Source organism: Miscanthus floridulus, chromosome 18 (genome assembly GCF_019320115.1).
Source record: "Miscanthus floridulus cultivar M001 chromosome 18, ASM1932011v1, whole genome shotgun sequence".
NCBI lineage: Eukaryota > Viridiplantae > Streptophyta > Magnoliopsida > Poales > Poaceae > Miscanthus > Miscanthus floridulus.
The window spans coordinates 84,682,279-84,697,565 of NC_089597.1; positions in this window are offsets into that span (position 1 = coordinate 84,682,279).

The window sequence follows — 15,287 nt, forward strand, 5'->3', positions numbered from 1 at the left end:
GCGATCTGGGGACCACCCTCTTGCCGCCGCCGCCACCATAGCTCATGCTCGCCTTTTGATGCACGTGTGAAGATGGTGTCACTGACAAAAGTGAAGCGCTTACGGCCAATTCAAGATTCACCTTCGAAGGTGTTCAATGTAGCATGCGTCCCGAAGGGTACACCCTCTTCTTCTAGTTTAAATGACATGTCTTTTGTTACGTGTTTAGATATACATGTGGAGGAATAACAATATTATATTCAATTTTGCTTGCAAGATAGATATGTGATCTTTCTGCGTGCGTGTAAAAGAGTCCTATTCTGTATTATCAAAGACACCTATAAATTGTGAGGTGCGTGGCCAATTGTAATATCTCTAAATCAATCAATACAATTTTACTTTCTCGGTTGAACGCCAACCTTAGGAGCAAGATGTAATCATAGATCTCGACGAGTTCTTCTATAGACGGGGGCTGCATCAATCTCAACCTCCAGTTTGTCTACATGCTTCATATCTATCAGGTGATCTAGGCATTAATTACCGACGCATTGCTGTAATTTCATCTAGTCTACCTAGTTACCGATTCTATTATGTCTCACAAGGCTGCATCTCATAACCTCTTACTGTATTTGATAGAATCATCCTGCCTTGATTAAGATCCATCGGCTCATATCACATAAGTCTGTCGTCTTGCTATCCTTCAACTTGATCATATCTTGATTGACGTCAGATCGTTTACTGGCTTGTTGTATCTTAATCCTGGCCTTACGTAGTATGCTTTCAAGAGTTCGTTTTATTATATCAAGATTTATCGACTTGGAATCTTTAATCTATTGCCCTACTACCAACGCTACATTGTTCCAACCTGATTGGTATGGTGACATTAGATTAGATTTTGTTAAGTTTATGGGTTTGGTTATAGTGAGACCTGCAATTGTTTGCATCCTACAACATATTGGCTTCCTAGCTGATAGTCCATACAATTCATGTTGAATATCTTTGATTTGTGTCGGTAGTTGGTTCATCGGCTATTTATGTTACAACTTTGTTTTTAGCCGATAGGGCATATATCAAGTATTGTATCGAGCTAGCATTGTGATTCTGTTATATTAACTGGCCGATATGATATCAAGTGCTGTAACATTTTAAGTAATGCATTGGCTTGTTGAGTTACACTTTGTAATAGTATGTTTTAGCCGATGCACGGTAGATCTTGTCAGTTGCAGGATCAAACTGACTGGCATGCCCGCGAACCTCCAAAACCGACAGGTCTAGCATCGGAGTAAAGCAAATCTCCAAGGCCTTCGTTTGTTGATGAGATACCTCCATCGGCCATGTCCCGATCGGCCGTTGATTCGGATTTTTCGGGGTCAACAAAATGGTACTCCACTCTAATTACTGACTCCATGTTGATGGATGATATTGATATGTAATGGGATCTAAGGAGGCTGGTCGTGTATGTGGGGGTACATGACACAATTGCAGTTGCATGTGGTCAGAGTGTTTATGATGATGAGGCAATAACTTCTCTTGAACCCTCTATCCTACATGATGTAGAGCCAGATCCTTCTATTCAACCCTCTACCCTAGATGATGCAGAGGCATATCTCCTTCGGTTCACCCCCCTGACGATGATGATGCAAAGGCAGATCCTTCTGTTAATGGTGGTGATGATGACAATGATAGTGATGAAGAGGTGGATATAGCGAGGATTTAAATGCCTCTATAGAGAAAAGTGTACCAAGGGCAAGGAACACTGCATGAGATGTGTGGTTCTTTGAAAATTAATCTTTGTCATAATATATGAAATTTATGTCACATATTGTTTACACCAAAATTTGGGAAGAAGAGTTGTAAGAAATCAAAAGCTCCCAAGATCGTGTCATCAGGGAAACGATTGCATAAAGGTTGGTATCAGCTGATTCGAATGCAGTATTGGAATCGGCTCTCTTCAGATAGCGCCAGCAGATAACGATAAAGCTACGGTTGGCATCAGGAAAAACATGTTGGACTCTACAAAAAGGGAAAGATTAGGGTCCAAGTTATCTTATATTAGGAATGTCTTCTCTTATATCAAAGATTGCAATGAGTCATGCTTAAATAGGATTCATACGTAGGTTCTGGGTATAAATATTGGACCCTGACTATTGTAAAGGACACACAATCAATTAAATACAAGTTACTTATTTTTCAGCTCCGACCACCCCTTAGGAGTAGGAGTAGAGTAGATCTCGATGAGTTCTTCAGCGAGCAGGGCTGCATCGGTCCGGCCGACCTTCGGCTTGTCTGTAAGTACCTTCATGGCTTATACTTCTGTTTGTATAGCTGCATCGATCCGGTTAACCTCCACTACGACTCTGGTATAAGCTAGTTATCGACTCTTGTCTAGTTCAAGTATGGCTGCATCGATCCGGTCGACCTCCACTGCTCGAATTAGATTAAGGTCAAGTTATCGGCTCTACCTAAGAGTGAGAATCTTTGGTAGATTCATTAAGTTACCGATCTTGTTAATGTTTTTTCATTGTTATTAGTCTGCAGCAACATCAATCTGCCCGGTCAAGATCAATTTAGATCGGCCTCATATCCTTTAGATCCGTCGTTCGTTTTGTTACAACACGATATTGTCTACCTTGAGCAACGATTTATGTTTCATCGGCTGTTTTACTTCGATATTGATCACGCATAGTACGTAGTTAAGGCATGAATAATCTGGGAGAGGTTTGCTGGTTAGTTAAATCTGGTCTACGGTTCACTATTATAGCTATAACGATCTGGTCGATCCCCACTGATAGCACTGTAGATTGGAGGATGCTGGCTAGTAGATTTATTCTTGATTAGGCATGACCTTAACTATTTGTTATGCCTACATCGGCTAAATAGCCGATCACTTATGCGTTAACACCTACAACATGTTTACATAATTCTGTTGAACGTGAATAGATCCGTTTACTTTAAAGGTTTGATTTGTTGTCTTTATCACGGCTGCATCGATCCGGTCGAACCCTACTGTTAGAGATAGCAGGTTAGGTCTGATGAGTTCATAGGTCTATCCACGTGAAATAGTCGAGTGTTCACACGCTGTAGTCCTCTTCACCAGAATCGGCTATTTTAGCCAATTCATCCGAGCCTTCACGTATAGCATGACTTTCGAAAAGCCTGTCGAAGTGTAGACGATTTTATGGATTCTTCGGTTTTAGTTTGTTATTATCATCATAGTTGACATCGATCTGGTAGAACCTCACTATTGATGGTAACATATTAGATTCAGAGCGTCTATAGTTCCGTTTATATTAGATAGTCGATTTGTTCGCGTGCTATATCCTTTATCGTTAGATTCATCGGCTCAATGATTCATACTGGTAATATCCACCTAGCTGATGATCTCATTTACATATATGTGTACTGTACCTATCAACATAAAAGCAATCACTACCCACGAGCTTTACAGTCTGTAACAATCGATTTCTGTGTGTATCGGCTATTTAATCGCTCTTCTTGTATGGCTGCTCCCGAAGTGGCGCACTTGTAACTGTCTGGGCACAGACTGTCACGTTCCACCTTAAATTACTAATAAACTTTCTCTCCTTGTCAATTGTAGGGTCAAATTGACTGGCACATCTCGAGAGGAATATACAGTATCGATTATCCCTGCGTTGAAGCCTGGCGGATCTTCAACTCTATCAAGCAGACCCTTCTAGCTTGCTATGTGCCAACATGACACGTTTTTGTGCCGACACACGTTCTGGTCTGCAGCAATAGCAATCTGTCCGGGTCAAATTGACTAGCACATCTCGTCAGGAATACGCAGGATCAATTATCCCTATGTTGAAGCCAGGCAGATCTTCAGCTCCATTGAGTAGACCCTTTCGGCTTGCTGTGTGCCAACATGACATGTTTTCGTGCCGACACACATTCTGGCATGCCTGGTGGGACCCACAATCGTCATGGCGGCTTACAACAACAACAACAACATCCTTATGGTGCCTTATGAAGACTTACCTGATGAGGATAAAGATGTCATCAGTAAAGCTATAGAAGAATTTCAGAACAAGTGTTTATTGTCCTACACCAAGACACGTGACAATACAATTGTTTGAAAATATCCACTACCAAGAGTTCTATTGCATGGGTAGACAGATGCAGATGAAGCAAAAGACAAGCGTTTCTTCATGGAAGCTGTAAATAAATCTGTTCATGATGCCATATCGAACCATAATGAAATCTTCTTGAACACATTCCACAACACCATGAAAGAGGTGTTTCACGGGTTTCCAATTGATCATGTTGGTCCAGCTTATTACAACATTCTACATTCGTCGACTCAGGGGACTAATCAAGCCGGTACTAGCCATCAAGAAGCAGCACCAGCCAGTAATGATGATGTCCAGGTAGTTCAGAGTTCATCTGAGCAAGTTTAAGATGCTACTACAAATCAGATATAGTATAATCCTGGATCATTAGTGCAGCATATGCAATAGCTGGTGGGGCAAGGTCAGAACCAGGTGATTAATTTTGGTACATTAGGCCACATACCGTCTGTGGCAGAACCACCCGAAATAACACACTTACGGAGGTGCTCGTCTTCCACCTGACACTAAGCACCCCGAAAGCAAGCTACGTCAGGCGGTATCCGTCGGGCACACCCCGAGGAAGAACCCGAAAGATCCACATTTTTCCCCAAGGATTAAATAATGAGAACGAGTTACAATACTTAATCCATTACATACATCCAGAGTTCTTAAAAATTACATTATTATAATTCCAAAGTTAGAGTGTGGAATATTAAACAATGGAATTAAAAATAAACATCTAACGACAAAGAACAAGGATCCATCTGTGCCCACCAGAAGAATCTTTCACATAATGATACTCCTCAAGCATTACCTACAATAGGGGTAAATAAACCCTGAGTACACAATGTACTCGCAAGACTTATCTAACTAGTGGGAATAATTTCCCGACTCCAAGGGATATGCAAAGCTTTATGGTTTACTAGTTTCCTTTTTGCAGAAAGTGATACTAATAGTGAGTCCTTATTTATGTTATAATTAGTAGCCATGATTAATTGATTATCTAGCCATTCTATATAAGTACCTGTTCTACTTTCAAGCAAGAGTTGAGTAATTAGTTCCATTTCATCACCTTTTATCTTTCAGTTCTTACTATGGTGCTAGAGTTTAGACAAGCCATACCAGATTTCTCGGCGATTTGTGTATCAATGCTCCCAGCTGGGTACCTTGAAAACACATGCCCTGCTTGTACCCTAGGCACAAGCAGGACCAACCCATCACCCTCCTGTCATGGGGTCTAGGTCCCTGTCCAAACTTGGAGTCCAAGCCCCCACTCCTAAGTCCCGGACTTAGTGCGGTGCAAGGACCTCCACCATCCCCACCTCCAATCAGTCGGTCCAAAAAGAGCCAGAACCCACGACAAGAGAGCAACAAGTCTTCCCTGCGCCCATACCCAAGTATGTGCTTGGTATAATAAGTCTATGACTTTCCTAGCGTCCAATGCAACAACTGGTCCTTAACCGACACAGACAGGGAAAAAGTGTAACCAAGCTATGCCCTGTTGGTCATAGGACATAGCCTCTTACACCCACCAGTACCCAAACCACATCCCTGCCCGGTCACCATTTTTTCTTTCCACCACTTTATCAAGAGTGATCATAATTATCACCTATTGTGAGTAACGGCAGGTTACTCACACTACCGAAATCCAGAGCATAGTAGCTACTCGACCTATACTAGTAAGACTCATAGGTAGATATATTTATGCATGTAGTTTCCATAAAATGCCTGTAACGTAAATGCACATCATATATATATATATTCAGTGATCATTAAAAATATGGGTTATGCACCAGGGCTTGCCTTGGGCAGGCGGCGGGTCAACAAAGTCAGCACCAAAAGGCTCTGGGGCTCCTTCCTACATGAGGATCTCCTCCTTGTACTTCTCAATGACCTCTTCATAGTCCTGTTCGTCTGTAGGCACGAACTCTACCAACTCGTGATCTACATGCATGAAATGATGATGCAACACTTAGTAATACTGCAACAACAACTCTTAAAATAAAAATACATCTAGCAAGCTACTAAGCGAGTCTACTGACTAAGGTGCTAAGTTACCATTAACAAGTATGAAGCATGACATATACTATCTTAACAACTAAAGGTATTCTTACTCTTAATATCGATTTACTCTATATATGCTAAAACAAGGAGTGCTAGCTACTCTATTTATCCATCTACTCTAGGGCTACAAAAATTACCGTGCGTACATAATAATCTAATAAACCTGCTGTAAAAATTTCATGGCTAAAGCTACCATCAATTTGCCACAAAAATTCCTACAAATATTAAACTACATAATACTAAGCTTTCTAATTTGAATTTATGACCCTATCATTATCATAGCTAACTGTAAACTAACTATACCAACAGATAGATAGCATTTTTATGAACCTAACAAATTTTGTTTCACTATTTTTGGATACCTATAGAATTTACTATAAGTTTACCAAGATCAGCGCAATACTAACTTGAATAAATATTTGTTAATTCACTGGAAAAGAAAGAAACTAAACTTCACCGCGTGACCCACTACTCGCAGCTCGGCCCACTCCCACAACGCACAAACGTGAGCCACCGGTGCGCCCCACGCAAGCGGCGCGCAGACGCGGCCCACGCAACGCAGCCCATGGCGGAGCTAGCGCGTGAGCTGGCGCTTTTGCTAAAGAGCCCCTGGCTTTCAACTAAATGAACCCATAGTCCTTTCCACTATTCCCCTTTTTCACTATCGCTCGCACTTAACCCCTCGGTTCACTTCGAATTTGTGTTACAAAGTCCCTGGCCGGAACTCAACAGAAGCCGTGGCATTTCCGGCCAAACACCAGCGAGCACGGGCCTCCTCAGCCTCAACCAACACCTCCCTAGCACTCTACGAGCGAAACGCAATTGATCGAGGTCTTAAGCACTAAAAACTGTGCAGTGTTTAGGTGTGGCCATGCGCCGCGGCGGGGTCTGGCCGCGGCAACACCGGCGCCGGCGAATTTACCTAGCCCAACGCCTCTACCGCTACTCTTTAACCATCTACAGACTGTGGGCAACAATGTATAAGTCCTATTTCAATCGCTACTACACTCAAGTGCATCGGCCATGGGAACGGCCTCCAACACAGTTCGCCAGCGGTAACGAACGTGTCCCGGGTGACCTAGTCCCCAAATGGTTCAACCACCTACCCTAGGAGCAAGAGGGCCTCACCAAAGATGTGTAGGGCAGACTAGATGAAGTCATGGGGCTCGGCAAGGTGGATGGCCACGAGCGTGGGGTGACTCTGGTTCACGGCAAGCGTGGCGACGGTGTCCCCGGTGACCTGCTGCTCCACTGGTGAAACTATTACACGGGCGAGGCAACCAAGTCAACATGACTCAAAGGCACCGCTCAATTGAAACAACAGAGCATGGAGCGACGTGCTAGCCGAGCACCCACCTCGACGGCCATGGTGGACCGCCATGAGGAGAATACCCCACATTACCTCACTTTAGGATGGAAGCTCACCGGGATGACTTCAAGCGCTGGCTAACTAACAGGGCTAGCTGGGTGCACAGTTAATTGGAAAGAGATGGACTATGCCTAGCTAATTCGATGGACGACGACGTTTGGACTTAAGGGGTCGACGGTGGGGGGGACTCCAATTGAAGCCCCGACACCATACGGCTACAATAGTGGCAAGCTTGGTGCGAAGCTGGACTCCAACTCGACCTCTAGACGTGCGCAATTATAGAGATGGGCTAGCTCTGTGGGTTTGCCTTAGTGCGGCTCAGACGGCTGGCATGACAGCATTCAAGGCGACGTGACGAGGAGCTTGGCGTGGCATAGCTACTAATTGGGGAAGGATAGCAGTGCAACTATGAAGGCTCCATGTGCGCATACAAGTCTAGCACGGCAACGTGTGACTATAGCTCCATGACCCGCAAGACGATGGCGGCTCGGCACTGTGCGCCGCAGTGACTGACATCGGTCTAGGGAGGCAGCAGCGTGGCGACACACGAGTGCGGACATGATGGCAAAGGCAGGCATGGCAAGCCCATGTGCATGCAACCATGAAGGTTAGCGGCAGCAGTGACCGTGGACGCAGCTCGATGCGGTGGTGACGGCGATGGCGAGTAGAAAGCTCAGGCGGGTAGAGCGGCCAAGCTCGCTGGACCCCAACGTGCGCACGAGTCATGCGCCAGAGCGCGGTAGCAGGAGGCCATGGCTAGCAGTGTGGAGCCATGCATGCAGGCATGCATGCGCATGTGCATCGGTGGCCAGCGTGACAACGCTGAGCGCTGGGCAGGGTGACCGCGCCTAGGCGCTGGCACCGTTAAAAAACATGACTTGCACACTTTTTAATGCTACTTAAAAATCCAACCTGATGATCCAATGGCTAAACTAACTATTTAACGCTCAAGATGGGATGTCAAGCTACTAAAACGAACCCTAAAACCTTGCTACTACTTAAACTGATTCTCCTATAAAAATTCCCAAACTTAGCTTCGTCGACCAATTTTCTAACTTAAGAAAATGACTAACTTTTTATTCAGATTCGCGTCAACTTCGATTTCCGGGTTATTAAGTAAGCTATCTAGCGAATCCTATTCTCGACCGACAAATATTTCATCATGACCTACGAAGTTTGTACTACAAACTTTATTAAAGTGCCGGGTATGCGTTCTATAGCATTTTTGTCCAATAAAAAATTCATTTAGAACTCTAAGCGATATGACGTGACATAAAATATAACATTCGTTTCGTGTTTTTGATAAAATTTTCAAGTCACAGGAATTTATTTACACATTATATTTCATACATTTATACATAAGTATGATGCTCATTTAGTGTTTTAGCAAAAGATTGTACAGTGTAACACCGTGGGTGTTACACCATCGTCAGCTCAAAAAATAGAGCCATCAATTCAAATGATTCGTAGAGATATAGATCATAACATCTATAATCAGAGACTTCAAGCAGCAAACCAGTAAAGGACCCAACAGATAGAGATTCCACAAGGGTGTCATTATGGCATAGATTACAATACCCTTCACATGATTCCGAATCCAGGGTACCAAGGTACCTAGAATTTTAATCTACAAATGGGTCAGCAGGTGCAGAGAAATCCAAATTCAAATGCTGATGAGTTGTTGCTGAGAGTAACCGAGATGATGAAGAATCAGGTCAGTTGGAAGCTGAAAGGGTAGACCTTCTCGTACAAATGCCCATATCTAGAATGGTACGATTTGGTTGTTCTTCCTATAAATTACAAGCTCCCAGAGTTTGCTAAGTTCACTGGCCAAGATAGCACAAGCACAATAGAAGATGTCAGTCGGTATGTTACATAATTGGGCGAAGCATCCATTGAAGAGGCCCATCGAGTTCGTTTCTTCTCCTTGTCACTATCAGGGCCAGCCTTCACTTGGTTTTCATCACTGCCAGTTAACTCCATTGCTAATTGGGCTGACCTAGAGAAGAAGTTTCATACATATTTTTACTCTAGGATAGGAGAAAAGAAGATTACTGATTTGACAACTATAAGACAGAGAACTAATGAATTGGGCACCGAGTTTCTTCAGAGATTCTGAGAGACCAGAAATTTGTGCTTCTCACTAAACTTAACTAACGATCAGCTAGCTGCTTTGGCCATTCAAGGAATGTTGCCAACATAGAGAGAGAAGCTGCTGGGCCAATAATTTGACAACTTGGGTCAACTGGCTCAACTAGTGACAGCGCTCAATAGCCAATTCCAGAATATGCACAGAGATACCTAATTTCAGAAAAGTACCACAATAGCCGAAGCCTATAATCTGTATTCGGTCGATGATGGCTATGAAGACGATGAAGAAGAAGAGGTTGCCACAACTGAATGGAATTGAGGTAAGAAGATGGTAATGGTGCCAAATTCTTAGAGAAGAGGAATCAAAGAGATCTATGACTTCGACGTCATAAAATTAGACAAGCTCTTCGATTTCTTGCTTGAGAAGAGACAGATCAAGTTGCCCGACAATCATGTTATGTTGCCCCTGATCAGTTGAAGAATAAGAAGTTCTATAAGTTTCATAACGCTACATCCCATTCTACTAATGAATGTAGAGTTTTTTGGCAGCATATACAGAGGGCTATTCAACAAGGAAGGCTTAAATTCAATACGCCTCGTAAGATGAAAGTTAATGATAATCCTTTTCCAAGAGATCAGAACATGGTCGATGCTAGGCTGCTCAAGGGGAAGACTAAAGTCCTAACATCAGTTAGATCATGACCAAGATGCAAATATTAGCTAATGAATATAGAAAGATTAGAAGGCGTTGTGATGAGCAAAAGAGCCAATATGAGCAGGGAGAAACATCAAAGGATAGGGCGGCAAAGTTGTGTATCACATCTTGGATTTTGTTGAACAAATGGCAGCGGCAGAAGGAAAAGGATTATCAGCATTGGTTAGAAGAGCAAGAATACCAGCGTTAACAGGAAAATGAAGGGTACGAAAGAAAACAAGCCAAATCACATTGGAATTGTCTTTTCTTCAGACATTGCTGGAATGAAGGTTTAAAATTACCTACTAGAAATAATTATCTAAAGTGCAGCGAATAATATTGGGAGTTTAGGTAGTCTCAAGCCAACCGCCGGTCTATCCGTGCTCAAGATGCGTATCATCATAATAACATGGATCAACGCTTAAAAAATAAAAGTGTTCATGATCGACTTGGAAAACGACTTGTTGATCAAAACTGGGTTGATTATGAAGAAGAAAGTAATGAGGGAGAATATGTTTGGCAGGAAGTCCAATGGTGTCCAAGAGGTCTGACAAGAAGCCAGAAAAGAAGAGTGCAACACCTTAGGAATAGAGAGCTATAACAGGCTCAAGTATCTGGTAGACCTCAAGTGTGGCATGTTAAACAAACAGTCGATAGAGGGCAACCATCGGCTAATATTCAAATGGCTTTTTTGTTGCCATCAGAATTCAGAGCTCCAGTAGATCAAGAAGTTTACTCAAATTTTGATGAATCAGAGTATGAGGAGATAGTTGCCAAGTTGACAGTTATATAGCAGGCTATATTTGATAAGCCAGTCAAGCATCGGCACTTAAAGGCTTTATATGTAAAAGGTTTTATTGATGGGAAGCCGATGAACAAGATGTTGGTGGATGGAGGTGCTTCTATCAATCTTATGCCCCACACCACTTTTCATAAACTTGACATGGGACCAGGAGATTTGATTGAGACTGACATGATGCTTAAGGATTTTGGGGGTAATGCGTTTAAGACCCGGGGGGCAACGAACGTCAAACATACAATCAGGAGTAAGACTCTGCTCACCACGTTCTTCGTCATCGATGGAAAAGGGCCATGCAATTTACTCCTTGGTCATGATTGGATTCATGCAAACTATTGTGTGCCGTCAACCATGCATCAGTGTTTGATTCAATGGTATGGAGATGATGTTGAGCTGGTTCGCGCTGATGAGTCTGTGAGTATCACAACAATCGATCTAGTATTTTGGGAGCTAGAAGACTTTGAGTGTTTTTCTAGCAAGTTATGGGAAGGAGGCTTCATTAGAATCAATAATGAAAGCCAACAACCGATCCAAGCAGTTGGCTTTGAAAATTTGTTTTAATGGATAATCCAATAGATGGTACAGGTGGCAAACTAGGACATGGCTTCACGTCAGCCGATGAATTAAAGGAGGTAGATATTGGCTCTAGAGATAGGCCTAGGTCAACGTATGTAAGTGCCAAGTTGGATCCTGAGTATAAGCAAGAGTTAGTAGATTTATTAAAGGAATTTAAAGACTGTTTTGCTTGGGAATACTATGAAATGCCTGGTCTAGACTGATCGATTGTTGAACATCAATTGCCAATCAAACCTAGGTATCGGCCATTTAAACAAGCTCCAAGGAGATTCAACCCAAACGTACTTGATGATATCAAAAAGGAGACTGAAAGGTTACTGGAAGCAAAGTTTATCCGACCATGTCAATATGTAGAGTGGATATCAAATGTTGTTCCTATGTATAAGAAGAATGGAAAGTTAAGAGTTTGCATCAATTTTAGAGATCTGAACAAGGCCACACCCATGGATGGTTATCCGATGCCGATAGCCGATATGTTGGTAGACACAGCAGCCGGGCACAAGGTTATTAGCTTCATGGATGGTAATGTAGGATATAACCAAATTTTTATGACTGAGAAAAACATAGCAAAGACCGCTTTTAGATGCCCTAGCGCAATCGGTTTATTTGAGTGGGTTGTTGTGGGGGGGGGGGTATGACCCAGGATACCCACGGCAGGCCACATGGGCTATGCCTCCAGGGGTGGCCTGGCCCACGAGAAGGAGCCTTGCGGGGCACAATTCTGCTCGGCGCCTCCCGCAAGGCATGGGGAGGATATCCTGAAGATGTTACAAGATCTATTAGGATACGTACGATCCCATGATTCTTGTAATCTGTTATTACTTTCCGGTTATCTCTCAGATCTAACCGACTTGTAACCTTGCTCCTCGGACTATATAAGGCGGGCAGGGACCCTCTACAAAATCACGACAAATCATACAATAGCTAATACAAACCAATAGACCACATGAGTAAGGTATTACGTCATACTGACGGCCTAAACCTGTATAACTCACGTGTCTCTGTTGCCTTCTTGTTCTTGATTACACGCTCCTCTACCGATCAATCTACCATCGCGGGATACCCCTCGGTGGACTATCGACGATATTCTGTCAACAGTTGGCGTGCCAGGTAGGGGTGTGTGTGCTGTTTCCTTGTCGAACAAGATGGCTTTTTTCGTAGGCTCTTCGTCCCTCCCGCAGCCCGGCCAGATCTTCACGGTCGGATCCATCATGTGGGTCATCAACACCGATGGAGTTGGAGAGCTTCTCAAGCCAGTGTAGATCCGTTCTGCGCCGACCACCCTCGCACCTGCAACTGCAGATCCAATCTCAGAACCACTTCCGGGGTCAACTTCATCAGCTACTCGCCGCTCGCTTCCTCGCTACTGGAGGAGGCATGTCAACAATGATGATCTGATCGAGTCTATCGATCGGGTCAGCCTAAAACTCGCTGATTGCCTCTCCATTGCTGAGTTGGCTTTGGACACCCTTGTTCAGCACCGACCACCTTCCGATCCAGATCTATCGGTGTTCAGTGCTCGGCAAACTTCAGGGCTCGCCGCCCTACCCTTCGGTCTCGCCAATGCCACCGCTACATATCAGGACGCCCTGAGGGGCAAATTCGCCGACCAGGTCACCGACCAGCTCCCACCAACCATCAACATGCTGCACGCCAGCCGGGGTCCTAGAACATCCCTCCAAACTATCCTAAAGGAAAATCCAGACTCCGAGTCTCAAGGCTCCGTGGAACCCCTTGCCGAGACCTTCACCGAGCAACCCCCTCTCCTGCCTTTCCAGGGTGGCACAATCTTCAACGTCAGCATCAACAGCCCCCTCGGAACGGCGAAACAGATGAGGAACGCGCCACCCATGAAAACATGAACGTCAACCGCACGCAACGCCGTGATAACGAACATGCCCTTGCGATGGCCGAGGCTGCTCAAGATAACTAGTTCGACTCGCAAGGAAGGCCCCTCCATCACAACCTCGATGAAGAATTCCTCCACATTGATGGCCACGACGTCTTCAAAACTCCAAGCGCCAATCTGGCGGTGGCCGCCATTAAACTTGCACACCTCCCGCAGACGCCCGAGCTCGCCAAGGTCGCCGCTATGCTTAAAGCGGCACACTATCAAGTTAATGAGATCCGAGAGGTTTAGAGACCTTCATGCTCCACAAGCGCGATTCACCGATCAGCCGATCCTAGATCCAATCACCGCCCCTGTCAAAGCCGTTTCGCCGACCAGTCACTACCTCCCCATGGGGAGTTGGAGGCCACCACACCGAGCATCATCGCCAGCACGACCAAGAGGTCGAACAGGACGCCCGAGTGCACCTCAGTAACCTTCGGGATGCATGATGGTGTATCAATCAACGTCGCTTCGGGCACCATGAAGATGAAGTATGACGCCGCTAGGAGTATGAGCAAGAGTACGGTAATCCGGACATAGCTCTGGAGCCAATCGTCACCGGCAATAACGCTGATATCGGCCCCAACTACCCGGAAGGGCCCCCAGTGTTCACCAAGGCGTTCCAAACACTCCAGTGGCCATGTGGTTTCAAAATCACCGGAGTTGAGCCCTATGAAGGAAGGATGAACACAACTCAGTGGCTATAGGCTTATGCCACCGCCGTCCGCGCCGCTGGAGGAGACACCAACATCATGGCGAATTATCTACCCATCATGCTCACGCCAGCCGCCATGAGCTGGTTCACAAGCCTTGCCCCGGACTCCATCGGATCTTGGGAAGAGCTGAATAAAGTCTTCATCGACAACTACATGGCCACATGCAGGCGGCCGGGCACCAAGCACGATCTCAACTGCATCACCCAAATGCCGTCCAAACTACTCTGTAGCTACATCAGATGCTTCTCTGAGATGAGGAATTCTATTCCCAACATCACAGAAGTCGAAGTCATCACCGCCTTCGTCCGAGGACTTCATCACCGCGAACTCCATTCTAAGTTCAACAGAAAGCCACCTACCGGCATAGGCGAGATGATCACAACCGCCAACTAGTACGCCGATGCCAAGGAAGCGGAGGTGCATTTTAATGAAGATACAGGCACTAATCACCTGCCTCGCCGCCACGACGATCGCACCGACAACCGACAGCACAACGATCGCTGCTATGATGACCGCAGTTTCCATCGGGACAGTGGACATGATCAGCCAGATGGATTCAAACCTAGTCAGAATCGCCGCCGCTGACCAGACCACTTTGTTGCCAACGTCAATGAGCCATGCACCAAGCATAACTATGATGAGCAGTACAAGAAGATCCTCGACGGACCGTGCCCCCTACACAAGAACACCAAACACAAGATGAAGAACTTCCTTGGTTTGGCTAAGGAGTTCTAGGAGAAAAAATACAACGACGACAATGGTGGGAACGGAGGACACCGACCACCTGGGGATAATAATAATGCCTTCCAGGACCATGACAAGGTGGTCGTCACCATCTCTGGGGGTTTCGCCTCCAATGAGAGCAGAAGGGAACGGAAGCTGGCCGCCCGACGAGTGCTCATCGTCGCTTCAGAGGAAACTACCACCAACCCTAGCTATCGCCCGTGGTCCAAAGTCCCCATCACCTTTAGCAGGGCCGACCAGTGGGCGGACATACCCTACACAGGGTGTTTTCCCCTCATCCTTGATGTGACTATC